We start from the raw sequence: 21,574 nt of genomic DNA, 5'->3' as shown, positions 1-21,574 counted from the left end.
TGCTCTGAGACTAGCACACAAAATGCAGCCTTATGGGGCTTCCACACCCTTGAAGGCTACAAGATGAGCCAGCTGCATAAACGGAGTAGTTAAAACAAGCCATCAGCCCTGCAGCTGGACGTAGCAGAGTAGGAGAAAGAGAGGAACATTAACGCTGCTATTTCCCCCAGTCTCTGCATGCTTGCTCCCACCTCTTACTTGTTATAATATCTATGCCCCCTGCAGAGGTGTGGTAGGCCAAGGGTTATATCAAATACTTCCTTCTGTGTTGGAGGAGGCAGAAGGTGGAACCTGGCATCCACTGAGCCTGTCACCCATCACTGCAGACTGTCAGCCATCAAACGACAAACCAAGGCCTGGTGGCAACCTGAAACACCCACAAACATTCAGGATGTTAAACAGGTGTCTCATTTGACGTGGGCCTGTTTGTCCCATGGTTGAATTCTGATCCAAACAGGCATAGCACGTTCACACGTGTCACCCTTCCAAGCTACACTCCTGCTCCTCCTCCACGCACAGCCTGCTAGGCTTGTTCCAGGAATGACCCACAATAACGATATAGATGCACACAGCAATGTCCCGGGACAAAGGTGCTAGCATATTTTATCCAGCATACTTTGCAGGGACTTGAAGCAGGACAGCAGACTTGTACATCTATAGGATCCTGGGATAAACGGTTTACTCCTGGGACAGACACAACATCTGTCTACAGCCTCAGTGAAATACCTTTGGAGACTGCATCAAGGAGAAATCACAAGCTGGGGTAATGCGGGCCAGTAGCTACAGCCACGGCAGATTCATTCAGCTCTCCAGTCAGATGTACATGTACCCACAAGGCCTCAATCACTACGCTCTGCTTCTAGTGTAAGTTAAAAATATACATTATAATGACTGAAACAACTGGTGTCAGTTATCTCAAAGTCTTACTCAGACTGGGGGCTCTGCAGGCTGCTTTCTGTAGAGACCTATAAACAAAAGGTTCCTGCCACTGCCTGGCCTAGTCCCCCTCTGCACTGTCACCAATCCATTGTTCAGCAAAAAGCTACTCCCCGGCTAACACCTCTTGTTCAAGCCCTTCTTTGGGATGTGAAAGCATGCAAATCAGCTGCCCTACTCCTCCAAACCAGTGTCTCAGGCCTCCCAAGTCTCCTCATTTTTCACAGATGCTCCCTCAGTTCTCTCTCATTCATTGTGGACCCTTTAGCTTCTAGCTGACAAGCACCCGAATATTACAGACTTTCCCAAATGCCAAGAATCTTGACATACATCTCCACTCCCCTTGTCCAAGCTCTCCTCTTCCATGGGCTAGGATTCCTCAGCAGTTCAAAGTCTCTCCTGCCTTTTCTCAACGTTCAGTCCTCTTTATATGCAGTGGTAGCTGGCCCCTCCGCTCAGAGAAACACCCCTTCTTAAATTCAGTCTGTCTCCTTTTTGCCATGTGATCAGCTGAAAAGCTTAGCCTGTCCCTGTGAGCCTGTGTGTAGAACACTGTCCTGGGGCACAGGTCGGCAGCTGAGAAATAGATCAGAAGTGATGGGCTTGCCAGCCAGATGGCACCTCCTGCCTGACACCTTGTCAATGCATACGTACCCTTCTGGGCAGGGTAGTTACCTGAACAATAGAGGTGCACCAATATATGGGTCACATATTGGATCAGCACCAATAAAAGGAAAATTAACATTATCAGCTATTGGCTTTTTCTGGCTGGTGTAGCCGATAATGTCATTGATAAATGCCGCCAGCCGACATGCACGCAGCCCGGCAGCTTGGAGAGCAGTGTCCTGCTGGTAAGTCTGTGGGGGGAAAGGGTGTGGGAGAGGGAAGGGCCGGGGGGGGGGGGGCGCAGATTGAGGCCACCACAGTGAGGGACAGAGTGGGGCAGGGGTAGGCACTGCCCAGTCAGGACAGTGAATGGGACCCTGGGGACAGGAGCAGGAGGGAGCTGTGGGCAGCTCATCCAGGGGGCCCGGGGCTGTGCCAGCCTCTTCCTGGTTTGGGGGGGGGGAGGGGACTGGGCTCAGCTGTGCCGGGCAGGCAGCAGCGGCAGTGCTGGGAGGAGTGGCTACAGGGTGGGGGGGCCTATGGGGAATTTGGGGCTAACTACAGCCCCCCCAAGCCCACCCTAGCTCTGCCCCTACTCGGGCAATCCGCTCTGCTGTGTGGTGGGCACAGGGCGTGTGGCCAGTGCAGGACTCCTGAGGGAAAGACAGCAAGGTGAAATGCCCAGAGTAGGGGCTGTGCTGCAGGTGGCTTGGGGGGGCTATAGGCACACCAAAATTCACCTTTGCACCCCCATAGCCACCCCTCCCAGCACCGCCCACCCTGCTTCTGCCCATCCCCAATGCAGCCCCCCCAAAGGGAAGAGGCTGGTGCTGCCCCTGGCCTTGAGCCCACAGTGGGCAGCCAATCTCCACCCCATGCACAAGTCCAGGGGGCACACACCCCCCATGCCTCCCCTGTGGACATGCTCAGTGGCAGGGAGCTGCCCCCTGCACCTCCTGGATGAGCTGCCCATGGCTCTGTCCCACTCCCTGCCCTGGCCCCGGGGTCCCATTCACCACCCTGGCTGGGTGGTGCCTGCCTCTGCTCCTGCACCACTCCCTCCCTCACCATGGGGACCTTGATCTCCCCCTCATGCTCCTTCCCTCCCCCCATGCCCCTTCCCCCACATCGACTTACCAGTAGGACACTGCTCTCCAAGCTGCCTGGCTGCATTCCTGTACATCAGCTATTGGATCAGGATTGGCTGATATGGATGGTTAATTATCAGCTATTAGTACTGGCCAAGAAAATTTTTATTGGTGCACCCCTACTGAACACAGTACACTATGGAGCAAGCACGTCCAAAAACAGGGATCCATTTTACCTACAGCAAGTCAGTCCATCCTGATTTTAAAAAAAGACCCCTGCAAATGTACAACAGCCCTGAAAGCAGTTTAGCCCTGCCCCAAAGAAGAAAATTATCTTTAGCTGAATTGGGGCTAAAGTTGTTATACCTTCAGGAGCCCATCTTTCAAAGCTTGTTTTCAAGCTTCCAAATTTATTGCCTGGTCATGTTCTGGCTGCTACAGTGCAATTCACTCCAGGTTTATATTTTCTGAGTTCTGCATCTCTGTTCATGTGTCCATTGCCTTAGACATGTGCTCAGTACACGTCTCACGTTTAGTATATGATACCAAATGGAAGTGCAAATACAGGAAGCTCCTGAAGTGAGAGGTCACAATATAAAATAGAGTTGGGAACTGGATATAGATCTCTGCCACTTGGTAAGCTCTCTGGGATTGTGACAAATCTATTTTAAGACTAAGAGAAATGTAGGTAATGGAAGCAAACAGGTGGATTAAAAGCAATCGTCTCAGCCCCTCAAGTAGACAGGCACTGTGATAGAAATGAACTTTAAAGAGTTCATGCTTCGAAGGAGCATAAAATATCACAGATTCGTTGATTGTTTTAGGGAAGGTGTTCATATGGGACAACACAGAAGAAAGTACTTGTGGGAGAAGGTGACAAGTAGGTGATCAAGAATGATACTGCTAATAAAGCAAAGGGAAGCGAAGTGTGATGGTAGTGTGATAACAGCATTACATTTGAGACTTTTTAAAAAGGGACTTTAACAACTCATGAATCAAATAGCTGAGGTTATTTGATCTTAAATTCCCCAAATGCTCAATTTAAAATATTCTCTTTTCAGCAAAAACATGTTCAACAAAAATCATTACTCAACCCAGAAACTGCCAGCTTGACAGTTTGAGGATGCAGGCAGACACAGAAGGCCTAATTTCTACCAGCCTCCGAATGTGCCGATACAAGCAATGATACTACATTTTCCTATATAATGCGGACATCCCAAAAATCAAGAGACGAGATCTGAAAACTCATTCCAGGACTTCCAACTGTGAATCTGACTTCATAAGAAGCAGGGGGCTTTATAAAAGGTAAGGTATGCTACATTATTTCTTGGATTGATTTAACCCTTTCATTTTATGAGACTGCAAAAATCACTGTAGGAAGCAGAAAGTTTCCCTACTGTGGGTGCTGCTTTGCCAGACTTGTAGCACTTCATTCACCTGCATGATTTTCTCTTTGCCCCATCATACCTTGGACCTGGGATGTCAAACTCAGTCACTTCCAGGCTGGATTTGGACTGTGGGGCTCCTTGTGGGCCAGATCCAGACACAGTGATGGTGGGATCACGAGTGGTGGCCATGGGGGTTAACACAGCTGTCACTTGTCCCTCCACTGACACACTTTCCCAGAAGGGCTCCACAGCCTGGGTTTTGGTGGTGGGCCCTGCACTCTCGTTCCCAGCTGCTCTGGGAGCCCCATGGGCCAGATGACATGGCTCCATGAGCTGGATCCAGCTTGCTTTGCTGCACATTTGACACCCTTGCATTACACAACCTGGACACTAGCCACCTGCATGGTCAAATGTAGCTGTAGTCCTTCTTGCCATGGTCCCAACCAAACTGGCTGCACTGCAGTTCTGTCCCATGGATCCCTCTCTCTCACCCACACAAGCACTGCTCACAGAAATAAGAGACAAAGAATTTTTTTTTAAGGCTATTACACTTTTGTTTAAGGTATTTGATAATAGCACTAATCATTTCAACACAGGATTAATAAGCAGCCATAGTAAACTTGCAGAGATGTGCAGGTTCAGGCCATCAATTTGTCCCAGCCGGCCTGTATTAATCTCTACGGAATTGCCCAATGCCTTTATTATTATTGCTGAACACGTTCAGAACAAGACAGTGTTGTAACTACAAACAAGAGAAGAAAGACATAGATACCGAGAGCTTCCGAAGCATTATACTCTTCTTCCCTGCACCGCAATACTACCAGCAATGCACGCGCACGAGTAGGATTTTTAATTTTGTTCAGCTAAGTCCTGTCCTCATAAGCAGTGACTCTGCATTTTTGGTTTGTGGGGCATAAATCCAAGAGTGATCTCATCCAAATGTCAAACCACTTCTCAGATTGGGGAGAGACCTGTGCTAAGAACAGGTAAAAGCAGCAGAAAGAGAGTCTTTGGGTACAGTGCAAGTAGAGTCCTTCCAGAAAACATTTTTTTCTGTTTTTTTTAAAAAGCCTTTGTAGCTGTCCCAGATCGAAGTGAACATCTGGTTAACTGTCTAGCTGCTGCCAGAAGGCACATCTTCAACCCGCAGATTGGTATGAAACGTACGATTGTTTAGATGTACTATCAGGACAAATTAAGTATATTCAGCCTCACTGAGCAAGTCTATTTGTTCGCTGAATATGGCATGTCATTCACCACTAAAGCTATATAAACATTTATGTCTGCCTAATCAAAATGTTTAAATCTGTGGTATTTCTTGAAATAATCAAAAAGTATAAACAAACGCCCCAATTCCCATCCCGCTTATGCTGGTTTTATAGCAACGCATTTGCATTAACGTTAGCAAAATTGCTTTCAAATATATACTGTTGAGAGAGAACAGAATCAGGCCCAACATTTTCACACGAGTGAGACATCGCAGAATCACACGTCGGTGACACCTCCCGGGTGAACTGACTCCTCCTCCATGCAGCTCATTCCAGACTGCCAGGCCACCTTGTATTTGGCAATATGAAATACTGCCATTTAAAAGTAAATCCCACACAATGGTCTCACCATTTGTGCTGGACAACACGTTTATGTACTGCCCAGCTTCTGTACTATGAAAGCTTGAGTGTAGTCCTTATTTTTTCCCAGGCCTGGACCCCTTTTTCATTTTAATTTAAATAAATCTGGTCTTCCAAGACATTTATTAGGATTTTTATGCTGAAATCATCCTCCATGATCAAATACCTAATAGCAAAATCTGCCTTACCCCACCACAATTGGCTTAACTGTAAATTATGCATAATTGTCTTTAATGGCACTACTGTCTGTTTTGTGATGAGGTCTTTTACCATATGTCCATATAACGCCTGGAACAATGGTGCCTAGACTAGTTCTAAGCCAGTGAGGTCTCCACGGCAGGGGTTTTCAGCAAAGGCGCTGCAGTCTCCTGGCATGCTGCAAAATCCTTTTAAGGGTGCCGTGGGCTGCTGCACAATATGAGCACTGTTACGTGTGCAAGCACTCACACATGCTTCAGAAGACAAACCTAGAGATTTCAAACAGAAGAATGACACCATTACTCTTCTCTAATCAAAAAATTGGGAGAAAGCTAAAAGGAAGAATTTCCCACTTCAGTGAGTGAAGGCAGTAGCACTAATGAGTTACTTCTACATCTTCAAATAACCTACAGGACTGGTGACCTAACCTCAGCTCTTCTCACACAATGAGACGTCATGCCACCATTTTGCATTAGCGCCTAGTATCCATTCATGTCATTGGTGGTGTTTAACGAAGGTTAACTTATTTATTAATAAAATACAGCCAACATAACAGACAAGTTTGTTATTAAAAAGGGAAAAGCTGATGAGCCATGTAGTGAAATTGTAATGATGAGCGAATCTCATTAGTTATAATCATTACAGTTACTAATGCCTTTTTTTCCATTTTGTCTAAAAAATGTGTTTCCAGTTATATTATTTCTTTTTTTTTGTGCACTGTAATAAGTAAATTAGTTTTTTTTAAATGGGGCCTTGATAAATTCAGTGAAGTTATGCAGGGGTGCCTCTAGTCTAAAAAGGCTGAGAACCTTTTTAGCACTCTAGGTGCTACTTTACTACAAGATAACAGTTATGTCATCGCAGGAACTTTCTCTAGCTTGCCACAAGATGTGTTTTTAAATAGGTCCAATGATATATTAAACAGTAAAGAAAAACACTCAAACTTCACAAAAATACGTACGTGCAACTGCAAATAGTTAAGTGTAGGTTAGACAAACATAATCTAAACACTAAAATAAAGGGGGCCATCAGGAACAAAAACCAGGCAATCATATCCTTGATTCAGCAAAGTACAAGCTTAAGTCCCATTGACTTAAGTACATGTATAAGTAGGATTTAAGAACACGCTAAGTACTTTGCTGAAACAGGGTTTATATTGCTACTAAGGAAGAAGGGAAAACTGTTTAAAAGGAGAACCATGAATACAGAGAGGCCATTTTTCTGGATATGGGGAGAATGATTTGAAGACAAAGGACTATTCTGCTCCAACACCCATGTGTGAACAGCTGCGAACCTTGAAAATATCCACCACCCTACTAGCTCATAGACACAGTGAGGAATTTTCCATGTGATGTGGCAGTATATCACAACAGAGCTGAAACATGAAAAATACAATGCCATGTTTAACAAGGACACGAGTCACAGGCTACAGATTGATATACATTAAGACATATTAGGAGTTACAAATGAAATTAAAATTAAATTAATTCAAATAAAAAGGCAACTTGAGCGGTGTTGAGTCAAAATAACTTTCCAAATGTACTGAATCAGTAATGATCAGATTTGCTGGCAGGTCTAAACAAAAGTATATGGGGTCACTATTAAGATTTTGACTAAAATGAAAATTTAATTTGGTGGGGTACATATTGCTTCTTAGTACTTGTTGTAAATGTAAATGAAAAAATCATAGCATGTGTTTTTGATGATATTACAGGCAACAAAGATAGAAAGGAATTCAAAAACTTTTCCCTTAAATCTTAACTCTAGTGTTTTGGATGGAGGGGCTCATGTCCCAATGCAACTGTCACTAAAATTTTTTATTTGTGTTTTTGTGCATCTGTCATCTGTTACAATGGTCCAGGAGATTATAGTGGTCTGGCTACCAATAAAAAGGATTGGGATAGCAAATTTCATAGGAAAACAGGGCATCAATGTGCTTCATCTATAGATAAGTGGCCTTTTATAAAGTCACTGGAGTTGTGGTTTTTTAGCAACTCGAAAAATCAAGCCATGGGTTAAACCAGTGATTCAGATATCTCCATTAGGGTTAGGGTTAGGAAAGATTAGGAGGAAAGATTAAGACAGAAAGACATAAGTCAAAATTTAAGGGGCCAATAATTTTATTTCCAATAAATTGATTTGGGGGCCGGGAACGACACACCTCTTAAATTAAACGCGGAAAGATTTTTTTTAAACCAGCTCTAAGAGAGAAGTGGGAAAACTGGGAAAAGGAAGGCTTCCAAGATTTCAGCAACCAACTCTTTAATACAATTGATTAAGATTTGAGTAGTTCTCCTACCTGCCACTCACTTGAGATAAGTAAATATATAGTCATAGTAAATCCTTATTATATATACACTTTATGTAGCATTTCCAGACTGACCTGTCAGACTGCATAAATGTCCTTGCCAAAACCTTAACAGAAGTTTTATTCTGAAGTTGAAAGTAGCCTAAAATAATTTCTATATCCTGATCCTGTTTCCATTTACTCTTTTCTAGAATGCAGAAAATACTTTTTGTTCCTTGTTGGATCCTCAGAGCATTTTCTAGTCCTGTTCACAAACTGGAAAGCAGACCTGCAGGCTAACCTGAGAAAGATGTATGCAACTCAGAAGTCAAACTTCATATGCAGCCCATCTATGGCAAATGAAATACAAGTCATTTTCATTATGGCAAACCATGGGTAACCAGTACAGAACTCAATCCTGCAAAGTGCTGAGCACTTTGAGATAAAGGTACCTTATCTACCAATGCATTTAAAATATGCTTAACTTGAAGCTTGTGCTTAGTCCCTTTGATTACAGAAAGCAGAAACAGCAAGTTTCCCTACTCCCCGCCACAAAAAAATACCCATTATTTTTTAAATATTAAAATAAGTCTTTCCTCTAAGACAGGAAAAGGGAAAAATAGATGTCCTTGTCTAACAAAATAAATGCTAACAGAAGACCCGATTGCTCTCTATGAATACTGCAGGGGGAATAAACACCAAAGAAGGAAAATAAATATTTAAGCTAAAGGACGACATTGGTATAAGAACAGATGGCCATAAACTAACCTTGAATAAAATCAGGCTGGATGGTTTCTAATCAGAGTATTGAGGTTCTGAAACAACTTCCCAATGGGAGCATGGGGGTAAAAACCCCTAATGTTTTAAGATTAAATTTGAAAGGTTTGTGAAAGGGCTTGTGACATGCTTTCTTGGACCACAGGGGCTAGAATCAGGGACTCCAGGGTCCCTTTCTGTGTTATGCTGTACACTGTTCAATATTTTTAGTGGCCTTTATTCGGGAAGGTTCTTAGGCACAAACTATGCAAACAGCTTCTTGGTCTACTTCCTAGTGTCAGAGAAATATGGTTGTTATTCATGTGCTTAAAGCTATACACAAATCTAAGTACTATCTTGAATGAGAACTATTACCAGAAGTGACATCCACTAGGAAGCAGTAGGATGCCTGGTGTCAAGACAGAGGCAGCATTTCTCATTTTGAATGTAGATCTTATCCACACAAAATGTTACTTGGGTTTAACAAACATCTGTTCTTACATCAATTTAGTTAAACCACTACAAGTGTCCCTGTGACCACATAAACCAGTGGAAGAGATGGAGGAGACGTTTACATTATCTTAACAAAATTAATCTAAAGCAGATTTTACTTAAATGAGACCAATTTATGTGTTTAAACAAGGCCTAACTCTACTAAATTAACTTGAAACTTCAGAGATTCACCCATTCTGTCACTGAGAAAAAGAAACTTTGATGAAGTAGGTCACTTAGCTGGGGAAAAAACAGCCAGAAGGTACATTTGTTTAGAAGTTCACATCTTTATATAAAGTTTCATCTGTTTTAATCACAAACTCATGAATTACCTGAATTTATCAGTTTAATAGAAGCTTAAGCAATATTTTACAAAAACTCAAATTGTAGAGAAGATGCATGCAATTAATATAAAAGTTTAATTAAGTTAAGAAGCATTTCATCAAAGACTGAAGCTATTCTAGAAAATCTATATTAGTGTTGTCCCTGAGATGCTGCAGAGATGTACATTAGCAATGACCGCTATTTCCTGCCTCGATGGACCCTACATGTCACTGGCCCCTCAAAATTTGTCCCCTCCCTTCATAGATTGTTAGGGACCTTGCAGATCATGGGGTCCAGCCCCACCTCTGCTCTAAGCAGGAAGACAACTGGGGTTAGATGACCCCAGTGAGGTGACTGTCCAGTCTCCTCTTGAAAACCTCCAGGGTAGGTGACTGCACCACCTCTGGAGGGGACACCCTGACTGTGAAGGAGTTTTTCCTGGTATTAAGCCTGAAGCGGCCTTCCAGGAGTTTGTATACATTGGTCCTGGCGTTCCCCAGCGGTGCCCTAGTAAACAATTGTTCACCAAGCTCCTGGTGCACTCCCCTGATATAGCGGTAAGCTGCTATCAAGTCCCCTCTCAACCTTCTCTTCTTTAGGCTAAAGAAGCCCAAGTCCCTAATTCAAGGTAGGTTTCCCTAACTGCTAGTAATGCACATTAAGACCTGTTATGTCTTACTCAGCATTAGCCCTCCATCATCTTCAGAGCCCACCATGAAAAGGTCAAACATGACAGACTTTGAAAGATATTTAGCACACTAAGATAAATGCATAAAACTCTCATGCTCATTCCCAAGACACCTAAGGCTAGGCTGGCTCAGCCAACAATGTAAAAACAGAGCTAGAGCTGCTCTCATTTACTTTGGATTTGTAATAACTCTTTGTGCTCTGACCAATGTCTCTCTCTATCAATGGCCCTCAAGTAACAGACGTGCATATGAAGAAGGTGTGGGTGGGAGAGACTCACTCTAAATCCTCAGTGTGGCAGGGCACTTTTGGGTGCCTGCCACTTTAAGGCTGGGAGCAGGCAGCCGACAGGTGCGGGCCAGCCCTGATGAAGTGGCCATTTTAGATCTAGGCCCACAGAGCAGAGGCAGCAGCCTGCTGCTAGCAGCTGAAGGAACATTACACAGCTGAGCTGCTGCTCGGAACATCTTGAAGATAAGGGCAGGAGCTATAGGTATCGCAGGAGGCTCCTGGTCCTGGGTATGACTGAAAACTGCCCCCTGCTGGTGCAGAATGACCTGGTGAGGCTTCCTGTGGTAGAAAAGCTTCCCAGAAATGCCAGGCCAGTTGCCTTCCCAGTGAAAGGCAGGGAGGGGTGCCTTAAAACCCCAGCCCTGCACATCCTGCTGGGTTACCCAGATTCAGGGCCAGGCACATCTTTGGACACCTGAGCCCCACCAGGTTGCAAGACCTTGGAGGCCCCAGTGAGGGGGCAGTAATATGACCCAGAGAGAGCAGGACGGTGGCCCCAGGGTGGGGTAGTAAGGTATGGTGGGCCCGCACAGAGTAGGGGGCATCGTTACAGCCTGGAGGATTGTGCATAAGCAAGGTGTAGAGTAGGACTGAAGGCTGGTACCAGGGGGTGCGTTGAGTAGGTCTGAAGGGCAGCCTGAAGGGCAGCACACGGGCTAACCCTCATGAGCATGTGAATGTGGAAAGTTGCCCAGTGAGGGGCTAGGTAAGAATCAGCTCAGTGTTAGGCACAAGGACTATGCCATGTAGAGTAGGGGAGCACAAGCAATCCAAAGGGCTGCATGCGCAGTGCCAGCATGAGAGTAGTCAAGTCTGATGGCTCAACAGGGTTGCTCAAGGAAGCAGGGCAGGTTGTGTGTGGCCCAGTGAGGGGCAGTGTGCAAGAGGCCCAGTGAGAAAGGGTGGAGTGGAAGAGGCCCCAGTGAGAGGGGGCGGTATGAATGTGGCCCTGAAAGGGGCAGTGTGTGAGAGGCCCAACAGTGGATCGAGTTTGGCCTGGCCTGGAGGCAGGGTGCAATAATAAACTGGATGCCACCTGCGAGGCATCAGATACAGTGTAGGGGTGGTACAGAGCCATGCATAGCGCCCCCTGGCATTGTGGCAGTAAAATGGGCAGCCTCCCACATTCTACACCTGTATTATGGAACAGCAAGTCATGGCAAGCGAGACTGGGCAGACTGCCCTATGAGAGAAGAGGCAAAAGCCCCCCCAATGCATCCCAAACCCTTGCCCGACATACCCCAATACTCACCATAGGAGCCAAGAGGAGTGGCAGCTGGGAGGAAACTCCGGTGCAGGCTCAGCAGTTCTGAAGCTGCCTGAGCCTGCAAACCGACGAACACTGGGGGCATGGTTCCTGAGCAGCATGGGCTTCTCAAAAGGCAACCAGAGATCCAGCTGTGCCAGCGCCGGGGAGCAGGGAAAGGAACGCTGGGCAGGAGACGCTGGCTGCAGAGCTGGAAAGCTCGAGCCCCGTATGCGGGAGCAAGGGGCCAGGTGCTTGCCAGAGGACTCAGATGGGCAAGGCAGAGAGCATAAGTCCCGGGAGCAGACGGGGGCAAGGGAGCCCAACTGGGAACAGCAGCCTCACGGGACGCTGTAGGGGAAATGCAGGGTTCCGACCAGGAGCTCAGATGCCGCAACAGGGGACGGCCCCGCAGGACCGCGGGCATCCCTGGGCAGCCCCGCAGTGAGCGGAGCGTGGAGGATCACCTTCCCCCAGGAGGGGGAAGTAAACGATGCCAGCTGGTGGGACCAGGATAGCTCAACCACAGGTCAGCCAGGTCCCAGGGAGGTCACACTGGGAGAGCCGACAGAGGCTGGGTACAGGGCGGCTGCCTGTCCCCATGCCTACTAGGATAGAAGGGGCGAACAGGTGCCCCAAGTGACCAAGGGCCCAGGGAGATGGAATCTTAGGAGCCCATCACAGACGCCAGCCATTTTTCAATTAAGTTTTCCTCAGTTACAGTGGATGGGGCAGGTTTAATTGCCTGGGGGCTGGACCAAAGACAAGGGACAGACTCAGAAGAAGTGACGGCCAGGAAGACCTGACCCTTTCGAGGAGGGTAGTCTTGATAAGGCAAGATCATCCAGGGGAAGACCTGCGGTGAGCAGCGTCTGCCCAGGCCGTGGACATGGTAAGGGTGTGGTAAAGGGCAGGTTGGAGCCCCAAAAAGAAAGCCAGGGTCGAGACCCCCCCCTCAGGCCACCTACAGGGAACTGTCTCCCGAACTACGAACATCAAAGATGTGGCAGGTGAGAAGGAGCAGCACCCAAACCATCCAGGTGGCACCAAAACCTGATCTCACCCTGACGTCGCTGGGGGGCAAGGCACTGACCAAAGAGGGGCCAAAGCCCAATAACACCTACAAGCGACATGCCCTATTCAGACAGGTGAGCCGGCTGATGTTTAGACCCAGCCCCAAGATGGCTCCCTGTGACACTCAGCTTCACAAGCACATTTGTGCTACCTGAGTGACACAAAGGAGTTACATCACAGGCCAGAATCTGGCCCATAGCATCCAATGGAGCACTTTCCATTCTTCTGAATTAGAGCTTAGACTAAATACAGCCACTTCTGTGCTGTGTATGACATTTTCTTTTGGTTAATTTCTTACATGAATGAAAAAAGAATACCTATTGGTCTAATCTCAAAACTACAGGCAAATTATACTGGGGAAGAAAATAACTACTATACTTGAGCAGGAATTTCAATAAACACATCTTGTGAAAAGGGGAAAGGAAACTTTGGTGACACTGGTTAGGTGTCACTTTTATGTCTGACTTGGAAGACAATTCCTCTGGCTGTGCAACGCCCCAACCCCGACAGCCAGCTCAATGATGGACAGGGAAACATGCCACTGATTAGCAACAATTTCCTGTATAATTTGGTCTTTCCCTGTCGGTCTCCAATCCAGACTTTGCTAATGTCATGAAATCTAAAAGGGTCACCTCAGACAAAAGTGCTATTTGTTGCCAGCTTGTATTCAGTGTTACTAATTATGAAATAAGAAAGAATAAAGAAATAAAATATTAGGCAAGAAGATTAGGCTAAAGACTAAGAAATCTGGGACTACAGTATATCATACAGTACTAGGGACTGCTGCACATGCAAACATTTAAATAACAAGCAGCATTTTCTTCGTGGAACAGGTCTCTGGACTTTGTATCAAGAGTCTGGATTTAATCCTGTAACTCACATTAAACAACGGACTTCAAGAGAGGAAGTGGATAAAATCTACTGACAAATGCTAAACTAAAGCAGGAAGCCTCTAAGGATAACACAGAAAAATTTAAATGAAAGTGAAGCTTTAGAATTAGAAAAGTGTGATATAAATAGCAGCAATCCCAGCAAAAGCTAAGCATTTTAGACATGAGAATAGTTAATGTTCTAGATCCCTTAAACACCTTCTCTCACACACACATGCACACACAGAGGCAGCCCCCACACACAAGAACAAAGGTAATCAAACTCTTAACGGTATCATGGAAGCTTGCCAGGCCATATTCAGACTTTTGGAAACAATCCACAAAGTAATAACTGGCAGTCTTGTGCGAGGGAAAGAGGCACGGCAACACCCTACCATGCAAATGAATGATGCTACTGTAATCATCAATGGCCCAAGGGATATCACAGTCTGCTGCATCACACCAACAGGCTGTGAAAGCCCCTGCAGACTCCCGCTATATTTTTAAACAAAACCAAACCAAAAAAGAACCCCACTTACCAACTGTTAAGTGATTTAATAAAAGTCATTTACAAAAAAAGCGAGGGGAAACGTTCGAACTAGAGATTTCTTCTGCATTCACTGCAAGCTCTTTAGAAAAAATCCTGATCTCACTTAAGTCAGTAATAGTCTTTGACTTCAGTGGGGTCAGGGATTCATCCTTACTGCAGTCAAGCAAAGGACTTTTTCACTGGATGGAGTCTGCTTCTGCTTGAAACAGTACAAAGTACAATTCTGCAGCCAGGCTACACTTTACCCTGTATGCTCTAGTGGGCCAGATTATATTCCACCTAAGTGGATGTAGGTGCCATATATGTAATTCTGTTCAGCCTATTCAAGTCCTAAATATCCATTAACACATCCATTTTTGTAATACACCATCATCTTCACCTGAACAATGCGTCACAAAGAAGTAGGGGAGGTGCACTCACTTTTTCATTACCTGTTTTCAGGATGAAACAGAATTGTATTTAGGCACCTAAATCCATTTATATGCCCAATAGGTAGACTAGAATCAGGCCCTATATATCTGTATAACACAGACCCCAATGGCTGGTCAGTGATAGATTTAGCTGCCATGGGTTGCCTGCATAGGCAAGGCTGAGGAAAGGGACACTTGGGCTAACTAGTCTAGAACTATTTTTTAAAAGACTTGGGAAATCTTTGTCTCCCTGTGAACACTGAGGCTCCTACAACAGCTCAAGTTGTTTAGCAGTGAGCTTGACAAACTCCACAGGAACAATTTCTGCAGTGGCAGAGGGGTAAACAGTCTTTCCCATCTTTCTTATTACCAGCTTCCAGAAGTCCATATTTACTCTATGGGGAAAAGCATTAGCCTGACTTATCAACACTATTTTTAATACCGTCTTTTACTACTGCTTCTACGCCAGGATACTTTCTGTAGTCTTTGGCTTTCAATAAAAACACTGTAGTACCATTATAACGCTTTTAGAAGAATTAACGATGAGAAAGAACTGGTATTTCAGCAAAGCCAGATTTAGACAATGTTATACAAAAATAAATTCTGGTATGCTTAACAGGTAAGAGAGAAGGGGAAAAATTAAAACTGAAACAAACTAGACCTCTTCAAGTCACAGTTTATCAAATCAATCTCAGGGGTCAGCAGTGTTTTTGGGCCAAGTGCCAAAAACACCTGCAACCTCAACTTGTAAGATGTTAGCATGCCAGAGGTGGATGGCAGGGGCGCCGCAAGGGGCCTGATCCTTGTTGTGGCAGCGCAGCACCAGCCCCTTCTCTGCCATCCACCCCGAGGTGCACGTGCCAAGCAAAATGCCTTTGCGTGCCACACTCTGGCACCCATGCCAGGAGTTGCTTACCCCTGGGCTAGATGCAAGTGTAGCACAATAAAAAGGAATTTTAGAAGAGACTGAATTGCACCTTCTCTAGGAAGTTCTAAATGTAGGACATCTATCAGGTCTTGCTTCTTGGGGGGAGCTGAAATAAGATAGATAGGTACTTACTGAAGGAAACCAAAGAATCTGACCCACAAGTAGGAAAATGAAGGTGACTCAGAAGGATAATAGGCTATTTGCACTCCTGGAGAAATTAGCTTTAGACTTTTTAAACGAAGAGAACATAAGTAAGCTGTTCTTCTTTGGGATGTTGGCTACAGAAACAGTCCTGTACGAATCAATACAATTCAGCATGATGTGTTTACAAAGTGAAATTGCTTTAACAGAATGACATTTAGTGACCCATTCTTTACCAATGCAAGTTTTGATAATGTACAGATAAAAGATGTAGCTGTTTCTTTTAATTCTTCTAACACTTTCAAAATAAAAGACTGATTCCTTGAATGGTTACCATAATGAAAGAATCCCTTTTACAGTCTTACATCTTATAGAGGATTGAACTGAATAGGTGTTCTGTTTAACATTTGGACTTTAAATGCCAAAATGATCAATTATGTCAAGGATTTACCTAAAGTATCAAGATCACATTTTTAAAAAGCCAATCTACAATAAGCATTTTTGTTTAAACATTAGGTTCAAGGGGGGGGGGGAAATAAAGATTATATTGTTTCTTTCTAAAGAAGCAAAACAGCCTGAAAGAGTATCAGTTACCACAAGGCACTTCATAACTGCTTTGCAGCCTCAAGAATCAATGCAAGCCTACAGGTGATTTTGAGTGAGAGACTATAACAATGTCTTGTTATGATTTACAATCAAATCTCATAAGTTTAAAAGGATAAGGCATAGTCTCTGCTACAATACAAATAATACTTGGGTAGAATGCTTCCAAAGGAAGACCCAAAAGCTTTGGGAGTTAGTGCTGGAAATTTATCCGACTTCATTATAGGTAAGCATTTTAGACAATACAGAATAGTGAATGGTCTAGATCTCTTAGTCTCTTAGCCAATTATCATAACATCTGCAAATTTTGCCATTAAATAAAGTATCTTAACCAGATTTGCATTTAGATAATAACTGTTCACTAATCTGACCTCCCTGTATAGTTTGAGCTGGCTACAGTAGTTGTGCTCCATGATGTAAACTGTTTTGTACTGTTCTACCAAACTGCTAAGCATGTTATTGTAGATAAAACAATTCCTGTTCATATCCATTTGTCAGCATTCGGTGGCCTATGTTATGAAGAAAAAATAATCTAATCAGGCAACTGAAATCTTGAGCCTGGTCTATACTACCAAGTCAGAAGTGACTGTCAACAAATGTGTTAATGAACACAATGCCAGACGTGGTTAGTGCTCAGTGTAGATTGCGCTATCTGGGTTTAATTATTAGTGGATTAAATGCTGGCACCAAGAAAATCTTCCTGCATTATAATGGCATACAGATGTTAATAGACTTGATTTTGTGATGGGCTATTACCTCTCTGATCATTTTCACACAGCTCCTAAATTCTGCACACTATCAGTGTGGGTGATGAGGAGCAGGTACCCTTAACAACTGAGATGCCTTACAAAAACGATTTAGACATTATTCTAATTACTTTTCTAAGGCCTTGTATGCAAGTCATCAGGCCCATACACTCAGTAGCACTGAAGACTAAAGAAAAACCTAGTAGTATGTACATAGAGATCTGCTTCCAGTCTAGTCAGTAGCATGGCTATTTCTGTGTTATGTCCTGATCTGCCATCACCTTCTCAAATAACCTTGCCCACAGGCAGCAGTCTGGAAACTACGCAGTAGCTGGGTAGGTCAGTGACTTTAAAGCACGGGCTGCTAAAGGGTGCCTGGTACGTTGAAGGAGCATTACAGATCTATTCAGGGGGAGGCATCTTTTCATTACATTTTACCAGCCACAAGGGGAGGTGTCACTGTTACAAGACGGGCAATTCCTAATGAAGTTCAATGAGACAGATGCTGTGCTGGAAGGGAGGGGACCCCAGAGTCTATCCTGCTCTCAGTGGGGCTGAAACTTTCTCACTGCTGTCTATCCAGCAATTAAATGCAAGGTATAGCAGGAAGCTTCAAAGGGAGAGCTAGGAAGGGGTCTGGGCAATACCTGGCTCGTGGCCTGGTGTTTAGAGCATTTTGCTGGGAAGTAGACAATGCAGGTTCAAACACCTTTGAGTGAGGGGGGGAGGGAGTGGAACCTAGGGCTTGTGCTCCTTAGGCAAGTCCCCTGTACACTAAGTTAGCAGGTTAGGCTCCCTCTTCCCGCTGGTTACTTCTGACAGCTGCACACAGGGCAAATATTTTGCCACAGGAGGAAACAGAATCCCAAACTGTGTGCAAGTGCCAAGAACTGTAGCTCTGCAATGACATACAATTAGGCAGATAAAGTAAAAGATTTAACCCATTGTGATTTTGCTGACTGTAGACTAGACTGTCCCAACCTTGATCCCACGTTCCTTGACCATGCAGAGGCCAAAGAGACTATCAGGTCTCAAGCTTGGTGGAGTACACTGTGTGCCCTTAGCAATACAAACTGCCCCAAAGCTCAGAAGTAAAAAAAAAAAAAAGAAGGCAAGGCACAAAGCCATAGACTGTCCCCTTTAGTAAGGATAAGGCCAAGCACACGAGTACAAGAAGGCTTTATTGTCCGAAGGGCAGACAAGAGTCTGCACTCTCAATAATTGTGCTGTGAAGATGGGGAGGAATTACTCTTGAGTCATAGTTCCTCTCAGTAAATCCCAGCTATTGTTCCTGAACAATACTGTCATATTAAATCAGGGCTATCCTTGATTTAGCTCTTGAAATTAGACTAGTTGTAGGTCTGATTTTGTTTGTGTGCATTTATAAATATTTTGCTGCACCAGCAGAAATGTCCAGTGAGATAAACCAGCTAGTTACAAGCTGGCTAAAGCAACAGTGACCAAGTAGAAAGTTTACTTATCGTCCAAGGCAGTTGCCATATGTTCATTGTCTGTCCATATCACTGTCCATGGACTGTGGTTGAGCAGGTTTTGGCCACTGGCAGTCTCAGTTCTTGCTTTCTTCCTTCAATTACGCTGATTGTTGAGAACCACACTGGCCTGCAGTGGTTCTGACAGGGCAGGGTGTTGATCCTCTGTTGGCTATAGTAGTCCATTGGTCCATCACTGCCTTGGACCCTTAGATGCTATTGTAGGCCAAGGACTTTCTGATATCAACCACTTGTTAAACACTTAAAGGATGTATCTTTTACAGTATACTTTCAGATTGTAGGGGTTTGTAAGAAATACTGTAATTTTAGACTTTCAAGTCTAAATTAGAATAAAGTCAGCTGCCTTTGGCCATGTAAATGGACTGGTGATATCTGTTGGAAGCTATTGGCTAACTCACAGCAAGACAGTCTTGGATTACTGATGGGTCGAGATACCTCCATGGATGTTGAAATCTCCCAGAACAGTAAATCTTCATCATCTGGGGAGTAATATGATTAGCTAAGGTTTCTCCTAATGATTACTGTCATAGGGTAGTGTTTGTGCCTGCCACTTTAAGGACTGAAGCCAAGCAGCCAGCAGGTGCTTAATTGCGACGGCCATTTTGGAGCTCTGGCTGCCCATATAAACAGGGCATTTTGCTTCTGGCTGGAGGTGCAGCAACATTGCCTGGCTGCGAGGCTTCATGGAACACCCTGAAGGTAAGGGAGGAGCTACAGGGGATGGTCTGAAGGCTCCTGGTCCTGGGCATAACCTAAAACTGCACCCTGCCAGGAGTGGGTGGTCTGATGGGGCTCTCAGTGGTGTGGGAGCCCCCAGGAAATGCCAGGCCAGTTACCACCCTGGTGAAAGGCAGGTCGGGGCACCTTAACTCCAACTCCCACAACCAGGTGGGTTATCCCCTTGTAGGGTTCGGAAGGTGGGCCCCATTAACAGAGTGGGGCCATACACTCAGAAACCTCTCTTGAAATCCCCTGACTGGTCAATGCTGGGGCCAGGACTGGAAGGGTCGAAGGGCCAGGGGTCCACTGTGAGGGATGCCCAGAGCTGAGGGCCTGGGGTCCCAACTGGCCTGGAGGTGAGGCCAGGGCCTGTGTGGCCAAAGGTCCTGGGGGGACCATGTCCGTAAGGGGGAACAGCTCAGGGAGCTATGCAGCCTAGAACGAATGCAGAATAGGCCGCCTGAATGGAAGGATCCAGGTGGGGTTCAAATAGTAGGATCCTGGGGCCCGGAGTGGGGCCGGTGATGTTGACAACAGAGGATGCCATCTGTGAGGCGTGGGCTGCAGTGTAGGAGAGGTACAGAGCCACAGATAGCGCCCCCTGGCATCTGGGCAAGAAATGGGCAGCCTCCTGCTTAATTAACAACAATTTAATTAATTATCATCAAGGCATGGTGGGTGAGAAGGCGGGCGGTTAGCCCAGAAACAGGTGGGTGGGGCAAAGGTAAATCAGCCCTGAGAAGGCCACCTGTTACAATTGCACAACCTCCTGGTTCTTTTAATCCACCATCTCGATCTCAAAATTCAATACAGATTTCATGCAGGTAGAAAACCCTTTGCAGCAAAGATGACTGATGCTTTTTAGTGCCACTGAGCAATACTGCTACACATCAGACAAGTTGGACGTGATGCAAAAAGGGTGCCCATGAATCAGGATATAACGAGGGCATGTTGAGAACAAGGATAACGAGTGTCAGATACGCCTATATCATGCACACATTTTACTGGTTCTTTCTTGTTCCACAGTCTAGCATCCTTGATATTACATTAATCCCTGTTCCACTTTTAATTCGAGTAAAAACTCATTGTAATAAAAAATGATGGATGCTTTACAGTCACATTAGGCAGTGTTTCTAGACACCAGACAAGTCATGTAATACTATGGAGAGAATCCATTAAATTAAGAAAGTAATTTATCATTAAAATATTGTGGAAAATGCACAAGAACAGTTTAGTAGGTTAATTATAAAGGTATTTGTTTCCTGGGTGACATTATTAGCAATAACCTCTTACATATTTCAAATATTTTTTTCCTCCCAAAAGTTGTCCCTGATCTCTTGGATTTCACTGGCTCTCTTTCAATTTTTATTTATTTATTTATTTATTTATTTTTTTGTAAAATATAAGCCCACATGACCCTGAAACATTTTGCTTATTAAGAATATTAAAATCAGTGATGATATCCTGTTTCAGGAACTGTGATTTTTAGCAACATGTACATTTGCTACTGCTAAAAACCAGTTGGTACTGATGCAAGGCTAGATACTAAAAAAAAAAAAGCTATGGGCCCAGGCTGGAGCCATGCTCTCTGACCCAGGCTGCATCAGGGAGCCTGCCAGCATATAAAGTGGGGGGGGAACAGGTAGAAGGCCAGATGAGATGAAGAGGGGCAGGACCTGAAGCTACGGGGAAGCAGAAACAGTATGGAGGGAAGGAGGGAAAAAAAACATGGCAGCCTGAGGCTGTGGGTGGGCAGGAACAAGGAGAGGTAACCAGCAGCAGGGGGCAAGCTGTCTGTCTCTCTCACTACCTGCTGCACTGCCTCCACACTATTGGCTCCCACACTGTCTGTCCCCTGCCACATACCCCATTACCACCCCCCTCACCACCTGTCCCCCAGCCACCTGCAGTAGTGTGGGGGAGGGGGGCGGGGGAGGAAGGAATTTAAGATGATCCTCCAATAATTAGATTCAAGACATAGAAAATTATAATAAATTTATAAATTTTCTGTATGTAGAAACTAATTATTGGGTGGTCATTTTACATTCAAGGTCATTGTGTATTCAGGTAAATACAGTAGTTTGCCAATTACTTG

The 21,574-nt window shown here is 44.8% G+C and overlaps 1 protein-coding gene and 1 long non-coding RNA gene across 3 annotated transcripts in view; one reads left to right on the top strand and one right to left on the bottom strand.

Moving 5' to 3' along the window:
• The window catches only part of RNF11 (ring finger protein 11), a 54,419-nt gene that overhangs the window by 22,716 nt on the left and 10,129 nt on the right, over positions 1-21,574 (bottom strand). The gene's annotated exons all lie outside the window — the stretch shown is intronic.
• Positions 19,416-21,574, top strand: part of LOC132250724 (uncharacterized) — a 32,495-nt gene continuing 30,336 nt past the window's right edge. For both annotated transcript variants that reach the window (XR_009462310.1, XR_009462311.1), the window contains exon 1: positions 19,416-19,458. This is a non-coding gene — a long non-coding RNA (uncharacterized LOC132250724). The remainder of the gene's footprint in view (positions 19,459-21,574) is intronic.

Source organism: Alligator mississippiensis, chromosome 5 (assembly GCF_030867095.1).
Source record: "Alligator mississippiensis isolate rAllMis1 chromosome 5, rAllMis1, whole genome shotgun sequence".
Taxonomy (NCBI): domain Eukaryota; kingdom Metazoa; phylum Chordata; order Crocodylia; family Alligatoridae; genus Alligator; species Alligator mississippiensis.
Note: the sequence above shows the minus strand (reverse complement) of the source record. Positions and strands in the feature narration are given on the sequence as shown.